Source organism: Gekko japonicus, unplaced genomic scaffold, assembly GCF_001447785.1.
Source record: "Gekko japonicus isolate JY-2015 unplaced genomic scaffold, Gekko_japonicus_V1.1 scaffold46, whole genome shotgun sequence".
Taxonomy (NCBI): domain Eukaryota; kingdom Metazoa; phylum Chordata; class Lepidosauria; order Squamata; family Gekkonidae; genus Gekko; species Gekko japonicus.
Genome location: NW_015169173.1, coordinates 746,255 through 765,659, shown reverse-complemented (window position 1 = coordinate 765,659; position 19,405 = coordinate 746,255).

Sequence of the window (19,405 nt, the reverse complement as noted above, 5' to 3'; positions counted from 1 at the left end):
CACTTACCCCATTTCTCTGAGTGATGAGAAGTGGGGGGGGGCAGCTTTTACCAACAATCAGTAGCTATGCTGGGTCCAGACCAGTGTTCCCTCTAAGCCGAGTTAGTGTGAGCTAGCTCACAGTTTTTTAGCCTCTAGCTCACGCATTTTTTGTCTTAGCTCAGGGAGGATGGCTCCAGAGCAAACTAATTTATGCAGTAGCCAAATCGCTCACTCACAACTTTAATGCCGGTCGCTCACAAAGTAGAATTTTTGCTCACAAGACTCCACAGCATAGAGGGAGCACCTTCACTCTGCTCTGGTGCCGGGGGGGGAGGGTATGTGGAACTCCAGTATTCGCATTGTCCCTCTTGGATGGCCACTTCAAGGCTCGGAATGGCCAGATCCCCAGCATGGTTATCTGTTTGGTATCATAAATGTACATTATTACTGTTGGCTGCATTGTAGATCTAATGATAAATATTTCAAAAGTGCTGGGAAAGATCACCAACTGAGAACCTGGACAGCCACAGAAAATCACAGTAATCGACTGGCCTAGGTGGACCTACAGTCTGACTCAGAGTGAGACCGTTTATATTTAGCTTTCTCCTACCACGTCAGACCACTGGCCAATCTAGTTCAGTGCTGGTGAAGGAAGCTCCCCAAGGTCTCAGGCAGAGAAAGGTCTCCCTCAATACCTGTTAAGATTTTGATGGACTCTGTTTCTGTTCATTCGATAGCCAATCTACTCCTGTTGATTTGTTTCTCCCAATTACTTTGAGTGCAGCTTTCCCTTCACTTTTTAAAACTGCAGGTTTTAGGAAGTGAATTTTCTTCAAAAGATTCTTCTTTCTCAAGCAGAGAAAGGTCTTCCTCAATACCTGTTAAGATTTTGATGGACTCTGTTTCTGTTTATTCGATAGCCAATCTACTCCTGTTGATTTGTTTCTCCCAATTACTTTGAGCGCAGCTTTCCCTTCACTTTTTAAAACTGCAGGTTTTAGGAAGTGAATTTTCTTCAAAAGATTCTTCTTTGAATGAATCTGGCATCCTTTCATCTCTTCCATATGATTCTTCAATGTACTTTTCCCATCTTTTCTTTATCTTGTACAATTAGTGAATATCCATTATGCTATTTCAGCATGCTGTACTGTGCTTTAAATTTCCCCTTGATTTCTTGGGCCTTGTGGAACCCATCTCTTGTTCATCCATTTTGTTCCTTTCTTCTATTAAATTACACTGGCTGTTATTATAATAATTCTCTTTGTCGCTACGTGACAGTTTCTGGAATGCTGCTGTGACAGACCCCTGACACTTCCCCACTCCCAGGCAGATTTTCCTACCAAAAATATTTTTAGCCGCCCTTCAGTAGTGTGTATTTCTTCTTTATTTTATAAGCTTTAACTGTCCCACCCTGTCACAGATATTAGTTTAGGCTTCTGACCCAGCACAGGAACTTAAGGGAAAATACAAGAACTGTCTTGTCTTATATTTAAACTCTTATTAAAATGGCACTTGAGGCAAAGTAACTTTCAAAACAGAAATAATATTTTGTTGAACAGGCAGGGAATATATATAATAGGAGATTGTCAAGGTTTAGAAAGGCTGAGGTAAAACTTCATACTGTATACAGATTTGAATTTTTAGATCATACAAGACAGTGTTGTGGCTTATTTCCAGAGTTTCAAGATCTTTTCAATGAGAGGTGCTTTGCTTAGTATATTTCAGGTTCTTATACTGTTTTCTGGAGAATAGCATTTGCATATAGTTTCTAGATTTCTCCCTTCAAAGTTCTAGGTTTTCCCTTTAGATATTACAGCTTTTCACTAACTCCTGAGGTGTCTAAGACCAGGATTCTCTTCCCAACCCCTTTCACTGGCAGGAAGTTATTCTCCTTGTCCCTAAGAAGCAATAAGTCCTTTTACTATTTGGCTTGTATGGCAATTCACTCTAACTACCCAGACCTTCTGCCAAATACTTCTCCAGTATCCTATATCTGTATAAGGTTGTTCTGTAGCTTTCTTGACTGAGAATCTAAGATCTCCCTCAGAGTAGTTCTAATATATTTAAGACTATGGGGTACCTATTGTTCTCTCTATAGAAGTACTTTTCAGACAATTGCCTGACAGAAATCACTGACTCCCAAAGTCTCTTCCTTCAGAAGTCAAACCCTTTGGCTACTGATCCAGACTGTAGATTTCAGACCAAGACCAAAAGGTGAATGAAACTTTTCCCTCCAGAACAGCTGTTTTATTTCCTCTCTAAGCTGATGCTGGCCAATGAGAGAGTAAGTAGAGCAGCCAATCATATAAGATCTTCTCTCCAGAGAAGATGAACTCTCTGACTCTCTAACACAAACAGCATTTTAAAAAGCCTGCTTTTCTTTGCAATCTATCACAGCTGTATTTAGACTTCTGATTCTATTCCTGTCACCTTTTACTTTTGTTTCTCATCACAGCTACTCAACTGGAATAACCACAAATGAGGTATGCTGGTTTATCATGGCCAATTTGCCTGTCCATAATTTGCATAAACTTTGGGAGGAGACCGTGGACGTGTTCTGCATAACTTTCTTCTCTGTTTGAATGGTGTTCAACTGATCACCGATTTCCCCATGAGGTTTTGGTGGAGTATGTAATCTGTACCTGTAATCCCTTGAAATAACAAGGCAACCAACGGGGAATGTCCTTTCTTGTGTAAGGTCTTCTAAACAAAATTGCATTCATCAGACTGAGTTCAACAGGATTAAATCTGCTCAGGAAATCCCCGATTTCTTATTTATTTTTTTTCAAATAACATTTTTTTATTTTGTAAAACAGCAATGAACATACAAAACATTTAACACTTAAATACCATACTACAAGGCTTAGCTATAAAGTAACACTTAGAAAATACTTATTTGGTTACATGCGATGAAATACTTCATAGTACTTTGAAGGAACAGTGAATTTAGAAGGCTCAGTATTAAACACAAACTCTAGAAAAGGAAACCATTTCAGGTGGAGATTCGATTTCTTATGAGGAACATTGGCTGTGGCTATTACATCAGATATTTTATCCATGATATTAAAAAAGGTAAAGGTTCCCTTGCTCGAAAGCCAGTCGAATCCGACTCTAGGGTTGCGGTGCTCATCTCCATTTCAAAGCCGAAGAGCCAGCGCTGTCCGAAGACGTTTCCGTGGTCATGTGGCCGGCATGACTAAACACCAAGGCGCACGGAACGCTGTTACCTTCCCACCGAAGTGGTACCTATTTTACTTGCAATTTCTTGCTTTCGAACTGCTAGGTTGGCAGGAGCTGGAACTAGAGACGGGAGCTCACTCCGTCTTGCGGCACCCGGGTCTCGAACTGCTGAACTATTGACCTTCCACAGCCTGCAGTTCAGCGTCTTAACCACTTGAGCCACCACAGCTCCTGATCCATGATATAGTAGTCCCATATTTTCAAGTGCCATGAGGATAGCAGCAGTTTGTTAGGGGACTTCCAGCTACCAGCTATAACCCCTTTAGCAGCTGTAAGCAAAACCGAAATGAGTTCCTGTCAGAGTTTAAGGATAAGGGGATCATTCCAAAAGTCTAACAGTATAAGATCAGGTTGCAATGGTATCAAATAGCCTGTAATATTTTTTATTGACAAAATTACCTTGGACCAGAACTGCTGGACATGAATGCATGACCACCAGCAATGACAGAATGTACCTTGTTCACCACAAGAGCGCCAGCAAAGTGGGGAGTTTGAATTGGACATTTTGTGAAATTTCGTAGGGGTGAGGTACCATCTGGTGAGAATTTTATAACTTCGAAGCTGGATATTTAAACCGATTTCTTATTAACACCTTAGAAAACTTGCTCACATCAGACTTTGTAATTTCATCAAGACTGTGGCAGAATGCTCTGCCCCGCAGGACCTGTTCTGCCCTACCCTCCTGGGGGGGGGGGCGGTTCCCAACTCCCTGGAGGGGCTTTTGGAGAGCCAGTTTGGTGTAGTGGTTAAGTGTGCGGACTCTAATCTGGGAGAACCGGGTTTGATTCCCCACTCCTCCACTTGCACCTGCTGATGTGACCTTGGGTCAGTCACAAGCTCTGGCACAGCTGTCCTTGAAAAAGAGCAGTTTGTGTCAGAGTTCTCGCAGCCCCACCCACCGCACAGGGTGTCTGTTGTGGGGAGGGGAAGGGAAAGGAGTTTGTAAGCCGCTCTGAGACTCAAAGTGAAGGGCGGGGTATAAATCCAATCTCTTCTTCTTCTTCTTTTCCTTTTACTCTCCAGTAGCTGCTGCCACCACCTGATCAATATAGGGATTTCCCACTTAGGGGATCAGGACCCTCCGCTTCCCTTCCCAGCTCATAGGCCTCACCTCTATGTCTCCCAGTAGCCCAGCGTCTGGCTAACACAGGGACAGTCTACTGCTTGTGAAATCCCAGATTACTTATTTACAGCAAACTTCCTCACATCGGACTTTGTAATTCCATCAAGCCTCTTTGCATCTTTGCTAACACCAGGTGAGCCAGAGACAAATTATTCATCCCCAGCATTGCTTAAACCTTAGGAGACTTTCCCACAGGAAAGTTTTTTCATTGTCAACTGTGATTGCCAATTTAGCTCAGCGGCGCTTCCCATGGTGGTTTGCCCGATATTTCCCCTGCCCCAGACTGCCCTTCATGGCACCCATGTGACCACCAGGAGTCGTTCCTGAATTAGGAAGTGACAAATCTCTATAGTGCTACAGCACTGTAACAACTATAGTGTTGTAACACTATAGCAATTTGTTAATTGCTGGGGGGGGTTCCAAAAGAAACGACAAAGCACCTTCAAATGAGATTCCAGCATGAAATTGTTTGATTAGAATCTATCATTAGGTTTAATTGTATTAACCAAGGTTTAAAGAAAAATGACATTTTTCAGCTAACTACAACTGGAGAAACCTTGTTGTCACTAATTACTGTTGTAGTAAATGGTTATTGTGCTATACCTCTCACATTTCATAACCTGTACTCCTCCACTGTTTGCAGTATATATCTGCTGACAGAGGATTCCATGAATCTGATGAAGTGGGCTCCAACCTAAGAATGTCTGTGCTACAATACACCTGTTAGTTGTTAAGGTACCACAAAGACTCCTTTTCAGTTTTACTGTACCCAGCAAAGAAGAAGAAGAGAAGACATTGGATTTATACCCCACCCTTCACTACCAGAAGGAGTCTCAGTGTGGCTTACAATCTCCTTTCCCTTCCCCTCCCTACAGCAGACACCCTGTGAGGTAGATGGGGCTGAGAGAGCTCTTTTGAGGACAGCTCGTGAGAGAACAGCTCTCGAATAACTTGTAACTGACACAAGGTCACACCAGCAGCTGCATGTGGAGGAGTGGGGAATCAAACCCGGTTCTCCCAGATTAGAGTTCATGCTCCTAACCACTACACCAAACTGGCTACCACACCTACCTCTTTGTAACCTGAACAAGATACTCACTTGTAGTTTTCTATCAACATGACTAAAGAATACTGTCTGTTTATGAATATACATTTTCATCTTACCCTTTCAACAAAAGCCTCAAGGCAGGCTTCTGCCATTTTATTCTCACAATAACCCTATTAAGTAGGCTAGGTCCAGAGGGAGTGACTGGCCCAAATGCACTTGGGTGAGGGCAGATGAATTGAGATCTCCACAGGGCTTGCCAAAGGAGTTTGGACTCCCAAAGTCAGGGCCCAGGGTGCTGAACTCATTTGTTATGAGGGCTGGATCTGACATAAATGAGACCTTGTTGGGCCAGGCCATGTGTGTCATAAAATGCAATGACAGGTAGCAGAGATATAAACTTTATAAAGGACACAGACAGACACAATTAAAGATTTTTTAAACTTTAAATCAAACATGCTTAAAACATTAGCACTCTTGCAATAGTTTGTCTATTTAACAGTCTCTGATAACTGACACCTCTTGCTCTGAATGAATGCATCAAAATTTCTGTGCTGTAGCAATCCTGAGTATGCTGGTCAGGTGTGTATCTGTAAGCTGCAAACCTACTTTTGATTTATTGACATTCATTACAGAAATCTCATGCTCAGTGTTCTGAGCCTAGGACCCAGGGGAAACATGAAATGGCTGGGCATTGCAACCTTTTGTACATAAGTTGCTTTGTGTTCTGGTCAAGAACATGAGAAGGCATCCTGACACAGACTGAGGGCAATGTTTTTGTCTATAAAACTATAGTCTTCCCCAGAGAAATTACTACAACTTCCTACAAAGGAAATGTGCTGGGTGAAGTTGGCGTCATACGGAACAGTCTGGACACACACTCTCAGCCACACACTCCCACTGGCTTGTTGTTATTCCTCCTCTAAAATAGTTCACATTGTTTTCTTACTGAGAAAGACCGGATCATGAGGGCATGAATACAGTGAAAAAGGGGAGGGAACCCAGTTGCACCCAGGAAAGCCCTGGCATAAAGAGCCCAACAAAACACACACACACTGTAGCAAGGCACACAAAAGCTCATACCTTGAACAAAACTTTGTTCGTCTTAAAGGTGCTTGGTATTTCTCCCATGCAGTTGAGGCAGCCGGGCCAAGCAAGCTCTCCCTCCCTTCCTTCAGGGAGGAGCCTCAGCCAATGGAAGGAAAGAAATGCTTCCCTTTGTCTCCTGCAGCCTGGCCAGGAAGCAAGCTCTGGCTGTTCCCTCCCTCCCTCTGGGAGGAGGAGGGGGAGGAGCCTCAGCCAGTTCTTTACCAGAATCTCTCAATTGCATAGAAGAGGCTTGCCTATCTAACTCTCCTGTGTGATTGAGAGAGACTGGTAAAGCAAGCTGTGACATGGCAGCAGCAGCAGCAGAACTGGAAAATGAAGAAGGAAACAGCCAGGGCCTTGCAGGCTGGATTGTGGCCTGATCCAGTGCGCGGGCCCATGTTTGATACCCAGGCCTAGGTGGATGTATTTGTCACCCTGTGGATGGTGGAGAAGCTGTCCCCACTCAAGCTGTCCTGACTGGGACTGGGGTTTCAGCTCGCTGGGGTGCTCTTGCCACTGATCCCAGATCCAGCAGTGTGAGAATGCCTCACCCACTTTCCAGGTGCATCCATGCTGAGATCCGGTCCCTGCGGACTTGATGCAGTTCTGTAGGGCCTGCAAAACTGAGATGTTCTGCCAGGCCTATGACTGAGGTGGCAGCAATCTATTTATTTCAGCCTCCCCTGCTTTGCTTACTATGTACAACCTATTTGTCCTTGCCTGCTCCACCAGCACTAAGTTGTCATCCATGTACACACTTGTGAGGAATTTATACAGGAGTAATCCGATCAGATATGGTACAATTGTTGACACCACCAATTATTATAACTGTTGCTATTGTTATTTGTTGATGTTTTTATTGCTGTTTAATGCTTTGGTTGAAGTTTTAGAACAGGGGTGTCAAACATGTGGTCCGCAGGCTAGATCAGGCCCTCAGAGGGCCCCAATCCGGCCCGCAAGGCCCCTGGCTGTTTCCTGCTTCGTTTGCCAGTTCTGCTGCTGCTGCCATGTCACAGCTTGCTTTAACAGTCTCTCTCAGTCGCACAAGAGAGATAGATAGGCAAGCCTCTTTAATTGTATTTGTCTGTATCCTTTATAAAGTTTATATCTCCGCTGCCTGTCATTACGTTTTATGACACACATGTCCCAGCCCAACAAGGTCTCTTTTATGTCAGATCCAGCCCTCCTAAAAAAAATGAGTTTGACACCCCTTTTTTAGAAGTTGGGTTATGTATTTATTAACTGTTGTAACCTGCCCTGAGACTGTTTGCGGGGTAGAGCGGGCTAGAAGTCCAAGATGATGACGATGATGATGATGAGGAGGATGTAATGAGACAGCACCTGAGGCTGCTTGCTACATCACCACACCTTCCAATCCTGCCCCAGGCCCTGCAGCAGAGAAGGCCCCGCTCACCACTTATAGGTGCCTTGGCACAGTGCCCAATACTACCCCATGCTATGATGCCACCCTTACCAGTCTTTGGCTTGGACCTGGCAATGGGGGAAGGCTCTGCCCACCACCCAGGTACCTCAGCTGTGCTGCCCACATAGGGTTGACGACTCTGGTTTGGGAAATTTGGGGTGTGTGGACAGGATTTGGAGGAGGGGAAGAACCTCAGTGAGGTATAATGCCACGCAAAATCTTGCTATGAACATAGGCAATTCCTTATGTCATAATTTGCCCCCTCTTTGCACTCTTTTCATTCTGTTTCCTGCCCCTGACCACTAAAAGTCTGGGAGCTCCTTCTGGCAATCCATATATAACCATGAACAGTCAAACATGGACATACAGTGCTGTTTAAGGATTTTCATTAGGGTTGCCAATTCCAGGTTGGGAAATACCTGGAGATTTTAGGGATGGAGCATAAGGAAAGGTTTGGGGAGGGGAGGGGCCTCAGCAGGGTATAATTTATTTATTTATATTTATTTATGTTTGGATTTATACCCTGCCCTACCCCGAAGGCTCAGGGCGGCTTACAGGGGCACTATGTGCCAAGATTATAACAATAAAACACATAATATAAAACAATACATTACAATAAAATACAGTAACAGGTTTACAATACAAGTTTACAAATTTAACCAAGATGGGTAGATCTTAATCTCCATGGTAGCTTCTTGAAATCTTGTCATCCAAATCATGCCCGGACGCCTCGTCCCTCCAGTGGGATCCAGACAATCATGATGGTAATACGATAGTGCATAGGGGTGGTGGTGGAATAGTGGCGGCGGCGGCGGCTCCTACTCAAAGACCTGGCGGAAGAGCTCTGTCTTGCAGGCCCTGCGGAACTGAGAAAGATCCCACAGGGCCCGGATCCCCTCTGGGAGCTCCTTCCACCAGGTAGGAACTGCCACCGAAAACACCCTGGTCCTGGTCACTGCAAATTTAACATCTCTTGGGCCTGGAATTTCCAGGAGATGACGACCGTAGTGCCCTTGGGGGAACATATGGAGAAAGGCGATCCCTCAGGTAGGTATAATGCCATGGAGCCCACCCTCCAGAATGGCCATTTTCTCCAGGGGGACTGATCTTGGTTGTCTGGAGATCAGTGATAATTCTGGGAGATCTCCAGATGTCACCTGGAGTCTGGCAACCCTAGCTTCCACCCACAAATTCCCTCTCTCTTTTTGGACTATTAAGGTGGGATAGGGACATGGAGGGGCCAGGGTGGGAGAAACCCATGAGCAGGAGGCGGGAGTCATCGTCAGCGAGTTCCGACACCTCCCTCGCCACCAGCGTAGAGAAAGAGCGGTCTGTGTGTGCTGTGAACAGGAAGGAAATGGGCTGACATAGGAAGAAAGAGAGGGCCAACTAGTTTTATGCAGACAAACTCGAAGCGAGACAACTGTCGTTTGTGGCTTCTACTGTCGGAAGCACTGTGAGAAGGGAACCCTGAGGGGGGCGAGAAGCAGCAGTCGCGAGTCTGAATCTCAGGTATCAATTTGATCCTCCTGGTCGATTCTTCTGCAGCCTTTTCCCCATGGCCAATGCCTTTGCTTCAGGTGCTCTCTGATGACAGGAGAGCTTCTGCCTGTGGCTCCTGAGCTATTTAGACATATAGCTAGATGCCAAAATCAGTAACTGGCCATCAAGGGTGCATGAGCTCATTCCCAAATAAGTACCTAAGGAAGGAGGATATGCTTTGGAATAAGATATTTACCACTAGTCAAAATGTTTCCTTTCTTTTCCCCCATCCCGAAATGTTTCAGGTTGCAAGTGTTCATTCCTCAGGGTCGCGTACAATTTTGGTTTGGTGTAGTGGTTAAGTAGGAGCTGCGGTGGCTCAAGTGGTTAAGACGCTGAACTGCAGGCTGTGGAAGGTCAGTAGTTCAGCAGTTCAAGACCTGGGTGCCGCATGATGGAGTGATCACTAGTTCCAGCTCCTGCCAACCTAGCAGTTCGAAAGCAAGAAACTGCAAGTAGATAAATAGGTATCACTTCGGTGGGAAGGTAACAACGTTCTGTGCCCCTTGGTGTTTAGTCATGCCGGCCACATGACCACGGAAACGTCTTCGGACAGCGCTGGCTCTTTGGCTTTGAAATGGAGATGAGCACCGCAACCCTAGAGTCGGATTCGACTGGCTTTCGAGCAAGGGAACCTTTACCTTTTTAGTGGTTAAGTGCACGGACTCTAATCTGGGAGAACTGGGTTTGATTCCCCACTCCTCCACTTGCACCTGGCTGGATGACCTTGGGCAAGCCATAGTTCTGATAAGAGCTGTCCTTGAAAAAGAGCAGTTTCTGTCAGAGCTCTCTCAGCTCCACCTACCTCACAGGGTGCCTGTTGTGGGGAGGGGAAGGCAAAGGAGTTTGTAAGCCGCTCTGAGACACCTTTGGGTAGTGAAGGGTGGGGTATAAATCCAATCTCTTCTCTTCTTCTTCTCTTCTGCCTCCCCCCCCCCACTCTTCCATGCTAGGAGAGCTGGTTGTTTCAGATAAGAGAATGTGTGTCATGAAAAGAGGACATATCCATTTGCTTGAAATGGATGGTTTGATTGATAATGTCTTGTAGTAGGACTTCTGAAATGTTGCGGGATCCCCCCCCCCAACAAACACAATGACCCACAATGGATGCTCATTAAAAAATGCCGCTTTACTACTACTACTTCCTCTTGGAATTGAAGTTCTTCAAGACCCCGAGAGCGGGCTTTCTGAGAGACCTTGCCTCAAACGTGCAGAGGCGATCCATCCTGAGATAGCACCTCTGAGTAAGACAGACAGTTGAATGGTATGTTAGGAAATACATATAGGCTGGTTTGAGAGTTCTTGAACACGTGAAGCGGCCTTACTCTGAGTCAGGCTGCCGCAGTATATATGTCTGCTCCCCCCCCCGGGATATCTGTGTGATTTAGTTTGGATCTCTTGGATCTCTTGTTTCGGTTTCCAGTTTTGTGTGTTTGCTGAAGATTTCGGTCGTGGGAGTTGTCCCTTAGCGACTAAACAGTTGGTGTTTTGAACCAGCTTGTCTCTGCTGAATGGACCCGAGAATGGATGCCTGAGTGAGCCCTCTAACCGGGAAACCCACGGCCGAAGGGGAACGTTACACAGACCGTCTGTCCATCCAGGTCAGTCTTGTCTACTCAGACCAGCAGCAGCTCTCCAGGGTCTCAGGCAGAGGTCCTTCACATCACCTGCTACCTGGTCCTCTAAACTGGAGATGCTTGAGATTGCATCTGGGACCTTCACCATGCAAAGCAGAGGCTCTGCCACTGAGCCACGGCCCCTCCCCTTCTTGCTGTCGTGGATCGTCCACTGTGATTCATTACACACTAGGGTTGCCAGCTATGGGTTGGGAAATACCTGGAGATTTTTTTGGGGGGGAGCCTGAGGAGGGCGGGGTTTGAAGAGGGGAGGGACTTAAGGGTGGTATCAGGCTGTAGAGTCCACCTTCCAAGGTGGCCATTTTCTCCAGGGGAACTGATCTCTGTTGCCTGGAGAACAGTTGTAGTAGTGGGAGATCTCCAGCCACCACCTGGAGGTTGGCAGCCCAGTTGCACACTCAGATAGGTATGTATTTACTAAAATATTTATACTCCGCCTTTCCTCCTTGCGGCTCAAGGCAGGAGACAGATCCCAAATGTAGGGTTGCCAGGTCACACACCCCCCAGCCACTGGAGGGGGATGGGGGGTAGGCTGCTGGATCCAGGCTGGGAATCTCCTAGAGATTTAGGGATGAGCCTGGGGGGGGGAGAGACCTCAGTGGGACACAACGCCATAGAATCCGTCCTCAAAAGCATCCATTTTCTCCAGGGGAGCTGATGTCTGCAGCCTGGAGATGAGTTGTAAATCCAGGGGATCCCCAGGTCCCACCTGGAGGCTGGCATCCCTAATTGCTGTGCTAATGGTTGCGGCAAAATAAGCAATTAGGCAACTTGCAGTGCAGTCCTAAGCAGAGCTGTAGCTTTCTAAGTCCACTGGGCATAGGCCCGTGCTGCCAACGCTTTCCAAGTTTCCTGTGCCAGCTGCTTGATAACATGGGTGCAACATCAGCACTGTTTTGTGGGGAAAGGAGGCGGTGAACATTTCTCTCACACACTGTTTCCCCAGTTAAAAATGGCTTTAAGCCAGAGTAGGGACAAAGACAGGCATAAGGTAGGTGCCCCCCCACACACACCTTGGGGCTTAAAGCTGCAGGGCCTGCAGGCACTGTTGATTCAGGGAAATGGTATGGGTGGGATGAGAACCAATCTTACCACTTCCGTGACAGCCCAATGCCTCATACAACATGTACAGAACATAAAAGAACCAGTGTTTCCAGTAGGAGTAGGCTTGCCAACAGTTCTGGAGAAAAACTCTTCATGGCACGGTGGTAAATGGCATGACTCGGTAAACAGTGGATGCGGTTGTAGCCGAGCCACACTACAACCCAACCAAAAGTATTAGGAACGTGGCTCCAGAGCAATGCTCCCTCTAAGCTGTGGAGTTTAGACTATTCTACTTTGTGAGCTACTGGCATTATAGTCGTGAGCAAGCAGTTTGGTTTACTGCATAGATCAGTTTGCTCTGGAGCCATCCTTCCTGAGCTAAGACAAAAATGTGTGAGCCAGAGGCTAAAAAACTGTGAGCTAGCTCACACTAACTTAGCTTAGAGGGAACACTGCTCCAGAGTAGCACGTCAAAACTATTTACATCATTATAGAGATTTATTTCACAGTGTTGACAGACACCAAACATTAAATGCTAAGTGAGAAATCAATTAGTGGTCTTCACGTATCACAAAGTATCAGTTCAAATAATTACACAAGGAGTTGGTAGTTTAAAAATCCAACTTGGTAGTAATTTACTGAGAAATGTTCAGAGTAATCAGTGAAGAGATGTTGAAGGGCGTGAGCTCTGCTCTCATTTTGAGTTTTTCTTCTTCAAGCCCAACCTTTCACGTTTCAATAGCTTAACAAAATGAAAACAAAGTTTACTGCCAAATAGTTGTAACTAAGGAACTACATATCATTCCTCCCATGTAAGAACAATAATAAAGTGATACCAACCTTTTACATTTCAATTGCAGCACATAACTATGCTAAACAGCAGCTGTAAAATGCTCGCATGTGGATCAGTTATAAATACCTTGTTAAAATAGCAATTAACCAATAACTTAATTACATTAATGAGAGCCAGCTTGGTGTAGTGGTTAAGAGCAGCACTCTCTAATCTGGAGAAGCGGGTTTGATTCCTCACTCTTCCACATGCAGCCAGCTGAGACCAGTTCTCTCAGAGCTCTCTCAGCCCCACCTACCTCACAGGATATCTGTTGTGGGGAGAGGAAGGGAAGGAGATTGTAAACTGCTCTGAGACTCTGTGTGAAGGGTGGGATATAAATCCAACTCTTCTCCTGCTGAGAGCCAGTTTGGTGTAGTGGTTAAGTGCGTGGACTCTAATCTGGGAGAACCGGGTTTGATTCCCCACTCCTCCACTTGCACCTGGCTGGATGACCTTGGGCAAGCCATAGTTCTGTGGGGGGAAATGTGAAATTGGTATAGGGTTGCCAACTTCCAGGTCAAAACGAGAGTTCACGGGAGGAGATTGTATCAATATAAAGACACTCCGTGCATGAACTATGAACAAAAGCAGAAATATTATATTGTACAAAACAATTCAAACAGTTTTAAATCTTCGTTAAAGTTCAACAAACCCTTATATATTCTTAAAGAGCTAGGATCAAAAAGTACTTGATACAAAGGGAAAACTCTAAATGAAGTCCACAAATCTTTCTGCTTTTGTTCATAATTCATTCACGGCAGGGGGTTTTTTTGTAGAAAAAGTCCAGCAGGAACTCATTAGCATAATAGGCCATACCCAACAGCAGGAACTCATTAGCATATTAGGCCACACCCCTGACAGCACAGCTCATTGCCATATTAGGCCACACCCACAAGTTACCAAAAGTGTGCTCATCCAGCCACACCCACCTTTTGCTTCTTATTCTCTTTACCTTGTTTGTTGACAAAACCCAGGGCTTTTTTTTGGAGCAGGAACTACTTTGCATGTTAGGCCACACACCCCTAATAGTAGCCAATCCTAATGAGTTTCTGCTATTGGGTGTGGCCTATTATGCTAATGAGTTCCTGCTGGGCGTGGCCAACTCAGGAGCCAGCCGGAACTCCGTTCCTGTGCGTTCCTGCCCAAAAATAGCCCTGATTCACGGAGTGTCTTTATATTGATACAACCCCCAGGTAGCGGCTGGAGATCTCTTGCTATTACAACTGACCTCCAGTTCACCTGAAGAAAACAGCTGCTTTGAAAAGTGGGCTGCAGTGTACTATACCCCACTGAAATCCCTCCCCTCCCCAAACCCCACCCTCCTCAGGCTCCACCCCCAAAATCCCCAGTTACTTCCCAACCCTGACCTGTCAGTTCTAAATTGGTAGGATGCTGTAGCCCTGACCCGGATAGCCCAGTCTACCCAGATCTTGTCAGATCTCAGGAGAGAAGCAGGGTCAGCCCTGGCTGCTGTCTGGATGGGAAACCTCTAAGCCATGCCAGGGTCATGAATGGGGAGGCAGGCAGTGGCAAACCACCTCTGGACATCTCTTGCACGGGGACACCCTCAGTCAGCTGTGACTTGACGGCACTTCCCGCCACTGCCACCACCAGGACGCTGCAGCAGGAAGGGGGTAGGAGGAAGAGGTGGAATGGAAGGTACTGGGATCCCGCTATGCACAATTGGCTTGGGTTTTGGTGTCATCCGTGCTTATGCATTTTTATTGAATTATAGCATATTTATTTTAACAGTTTTTCATGCTGAAATGTTTGCATGTTTGATGTTGGCTGCCTTGGGGCCTCTGTTTGGGTGGAAAGGTGGCACGGCGGTGGACAGTACCATCCAGTCACAGCTGACTTGTGGTGGCCCTGTAGAGTTTTCCAGGCAAGAGAGGCCTGCCTCCACATCACAACCCTGGTGTCCTTGGAGGTCTCCCATCCAAATACTAGCCAGGGGTGGCTTCCTGCTTTCCTTCCAAGATCTGACGAGAGATCTGGTTAGCCGGGGGTATCCAGGTCAAGCCGAAAGGTGGCATAGGAATGTCTTAAATAAAATAAATGAATTTGCAGGCCAAGGGGCTTTGAGCACACCACTCAGCTAGCTTGGGCCCAGCTAACCTAGTTTCTGCAACCACCTCCGCGTGTATTTCTTCATAACTATACATTGTACGGCCGAGCTGGGCTGGGCTCTATGTGTGCATGACAGGTGGAAACTGCCTTACCCACTTAAAAAGACAACTCGTTGACTTCCTAATCCCTACAAGGTAAGGCAGCTTCCTTTCCTCTGGATCTTTGGGCAGTTGAAGGTCCAGATGGCAAGTGAGGGGAGCCAGCATAGTAAGTTTCTCATAAGAGAAAGATCCACGCTGGGGATCTCTCTCTCTCTCTCTCTCTCTCTCTCTCTCTCTCTCTCTCCTCCCCCCTCCCTCCCTCCCTCCCTCCCTCCCCTCTATCTCTCTATCTCTCTATCTCTATCTATCTCTATCTATCTCTATCTATCTCTATCTATCTATAGATATATATAGATATATGGGGGGAAATTACAGTTGCTAACTAACTCAAACTTATAAGGTTTCTCTGGTACCTATACCTCCCCAACCTGGTGTCAGATTAGAGAGATGGTCGTTGACAAAGGTGAATGGATGCTGACAAGGTCCCTCCCTCCCATACTATATCATATTTCAGGGCTGGCCTGGGACCAAGTGGAAAGTGGGGGGATACTCCTCCACATGCAACTTCTGGCATGGCCTTGGGTCAGTCACAAGTTCTCTCAGAGCTGTTCTCTCAAGGTCAGTTCATGAAAGAGCTCTCTCAGCCCCACCTACCTCACAGGGTGTTTGTTGTGAGGAGGGGAAGGGGCAGGAGTTTGTAAGACACTCCGAGACTCTGAATGAAGGGCGGGGTATACATCCAAAACTTCTGGCATGGCCTTGGGTCAGTCACAAGTTCTCTCAGAGCTGTTCTCTCAAGGTCAGTTCGTGAAAGAGCTCTCTCAGCCCCACCTACCTCACAGCGTGTTTGTTGTGAGGAGGGGAAGGGGCAGGAGTTTGTAAGACGCTCTGAGACTCTGAATGAAGGGCGGGGTATAACTCCAATCGCCGCCTCCTCCGTCTCCTGCACGGTTTCCCCACAAAGGCACTGGCTGATCAATAGGATTGCCCACTTTTAGTTGGGACATTCCTGGAGATTTGGGGGTGGAGCCTGGGGAGAGTAGAGTTTGGGGAGGGGCCTCAGCAGGGAATGCCATGCCCTTGAGGTCACCCTCCCATGTGGCCATTTTCTCCAGGGGAACCGATCTTTGAAACCTGGAGATCAGTTGTAACTCTGGGAGAACTCCAGTCCCCATCTGGAAATTGGCAACCCTACTAATACACTATTTTCCAGGGCCCTGTGTGTTTTTGCACTGTAGACTTTTCCAGCCGGATGCAGAGCTTGAGGATGGTATGCAGACCAGATGTTAGAGGTGACAGACTGGAGGGAAGTCTCCTTTTAGTCCCCTGTGGTAGTGAAGCCTTCCAGGCCACTACGACAGCTGGCTTGGGGGGGGGGGGCAAACCAAGAAGGCAAAGCAAAGCAGTCCTGGGAGAATGGCCTTTTTGTTCAGGTGAGGTCTCCACCTGAGAACTGGCCTTTGCCCTTCCTAAAGAAAGAAAGAGGGTTACAGTCATGACAGATGCATCTTTTGGCCAGCCACAGAAAGAGGGAAGAGTTTTAAAATGCCTTTACAAACAAAACAACAGGCACACAACAAAATAATAGCCACCCGTTCGAAACAAAGTCTTTGCATACTGAAAGACATCCGACTGCACTTCCGTATGGTTGGCACTCAAAGGATTCGTTTTGAAAGAGCTTTCATTTTATTCCTCTGGGCATGTTTCAGAAATGCACCTCTGGAAAAACCCAGATCCCAACACTCACTGTAACTCGGAGAAGCAATTTAGCAGGGGTGGATTTCCTCAGCCTCTCTGCTGTCCCTTTCCTCTTAACTGCATGATTCATCACACCACCGGTGGTCAGGAGGACTGTGAACTCTGACCACTCGCCCCCTCCCCTTTCCTGAAGCAAACACAGCCAGAGATTAGAGGATCTTCTTTGCAGTGGGAGTCCCACCCTGAAGACTGCTGTGCTGAGCAACAAATGGGGGTGAAGAAGACTCCCCCGCCTGTCTTAAGAGAGACCCGTCAGTGCGACAGTCCAGACTTCTGTCTGACTGACAGCCCTGGATGCAGAGTTCTGAGAGCAAGTCAGAGGAACTGGAGCCTCCCGCCTTCTGGTCCCAGGTAGGCTCCTGTGGCTTTGAAAGAAACATGAGAGACAGCAAGGGGACGTGTAGAGTCTGGTCTGGTTTTCCAGCCCAAGTGGCCACGAATGGCAGGACAATTAGAGGGACACTGCTGGAACTGGTTGCTTTCTGGCCACTAGCGGTGCATGAAGAGGTGACAGGCATGAGTCATGCCCTCTTTCCACCTCTCAGATCTGCAGTACACCCAGTGCCTTGAGGTAGGGCACCTGGCAGGGCCCAGTGACACCCTCCTCTGCCATCTGCCTGCACAGCCTCCCCTCCCCCGCTCCCTTGCAAGCATTCCACCCCCAGTGCTCCTTGGCTGCTCAGCACCAACCGGAGAAAAGTGTATGGGTGGAGCAAGCAGTGCTCCTTATGGCCACAGCAGTAGCCCTCCTAGCCACAAACGCTGCCCAGTGCCATGGGAGATGGAAGGGGTCATGAGCAGGCAGGGGGAGGATGCAAAGGCAGATGTGGGGGTGGGGGCAAAAAGGGTGGCATGGGGGGGTCCCAGGGGTGGACAGAGGGGGGCTGGGCACTGTCTGCCAAAGGCCATCAAAACCTGGAACCTGGTCAGTAGGGTTAACACCATAAAGGGGGCCTGGAGTTCCCCCAGAATTACAATTGGTGCATTATCTTTGCATCCCCCATCAGAGGAGTGAATGTTTCCTCCTGGGTGTTTGTATCCTAAGGGTGGAGGATTTGAAAGGGGTCTAAGAAGACAAGGGGTTAGTGATGTGCTTTCCCCAGGGCTATTTTTGGGCAGGAGCGCACAGGAACGGAGTTCCGGCTGGCTCCCGAATTGGCCTCGCCCAGCAGGAACTCATTAGCATAATAGGCCTCACCCAACAGCAGAAACTCCTTAGGATTGGCTACATTAGGGGTGTGTGGCCTAACATGCAAAGAAGTTCTTGCTACAAAAAAAGCCCTGGGTTTTGACAATAAACAAAGTAAGCAGAATAAGAAGCAAAAGGTGGGTGTGGCTGGATGACCACACTTCGGGTAACATGTGGGTGTGGCCTAATATGCGAATGAGTTGTGCTGTCAGGGTGTGGCCTAATATGCTAATGAGTTCCTGCTGTTGGGTATTGCCTATTATGCTAATGAGCTCCTGCTGGGCTTTTTCTACAAAAAAAGCCCTGGCTTTCCCTAAACCCATCGACCTCAGGTGCTTCCTTTTTGTGCAGGGTGCCCTTTCACCAGAGTTCCTGGCATCAAAAGTCCCTCTGTGAGTGCTATAAGTGTACATAGTTACGTGGCCACCGTGATTCATCTTCTTCTTGTTCTGTCTTCTGAGAGAGGGTATCCTGACAAGGGCATATACCCTGCTGGTGATGAACCATGATTTGCCACAGAGTTAAATCCTTCCCAGGGGTTACAAGCCCACCAACCTACATCCTACCAGTGATCTTCCTGAGATGTGTGGCTGCCATGTTACATGAACAAGGGGCAACATGTATATTTACCATGGGCATACTGACTAGGTACATGCGGATATAAATCCTCAACAATCCAGAGGTCCCTATGCTGGGTGGAGTTGTGCCAGCATGCCATTTTCCTAGTGCTATGACAACATGATGGAGCTGCGGTGGCTCAAGTGGTTAAGACGCTGAACTGCAGGCTGTGGAAGGTCGGTAGATCAGCAGTTTGAGACCCGGGTGCCGCATGACGGAGTGAGCTCCCGTCTCTAGTTCCAGCTCCTGCCAACCTAGCAGTTCGAAAGCAAGAAACTGCAAGTAGATAAATAGGTACCACTTCAGTGGGAAGGTAACAGCATTCTGTGCGCCTTGGTGTTTAGTCATGCCGGCCACATGACCACGGAAATGTCTTCGGACAGCGCTGGCTCTTCGGCTTTGAAACGGAGATGAGCACCGCAACCCTAGAGTCGGACTCGACTGGCTTTCAAGCAAGGGAACCTTTACCTTTTTATGACAACATGAGGAACTGCGGTGACTCAAGTGGTTAAGACGCTGAACTGCAGGCTGGAAGGTCAGTAATTCAGCAGTTCGAGACCCAAGTGCCAGATGATGGAGTGAGCTCCTGTCTCTGGTTCCAGCTCCTGCCAACCTAGCAGTTCGAAAGCAAGAAATTACAAGTAGATAAATAGGTACTGCTTCAGTGGGAAGGTAACAGCGTTCCGTGCGCCTTGGCGTCTAGTCATGCCGG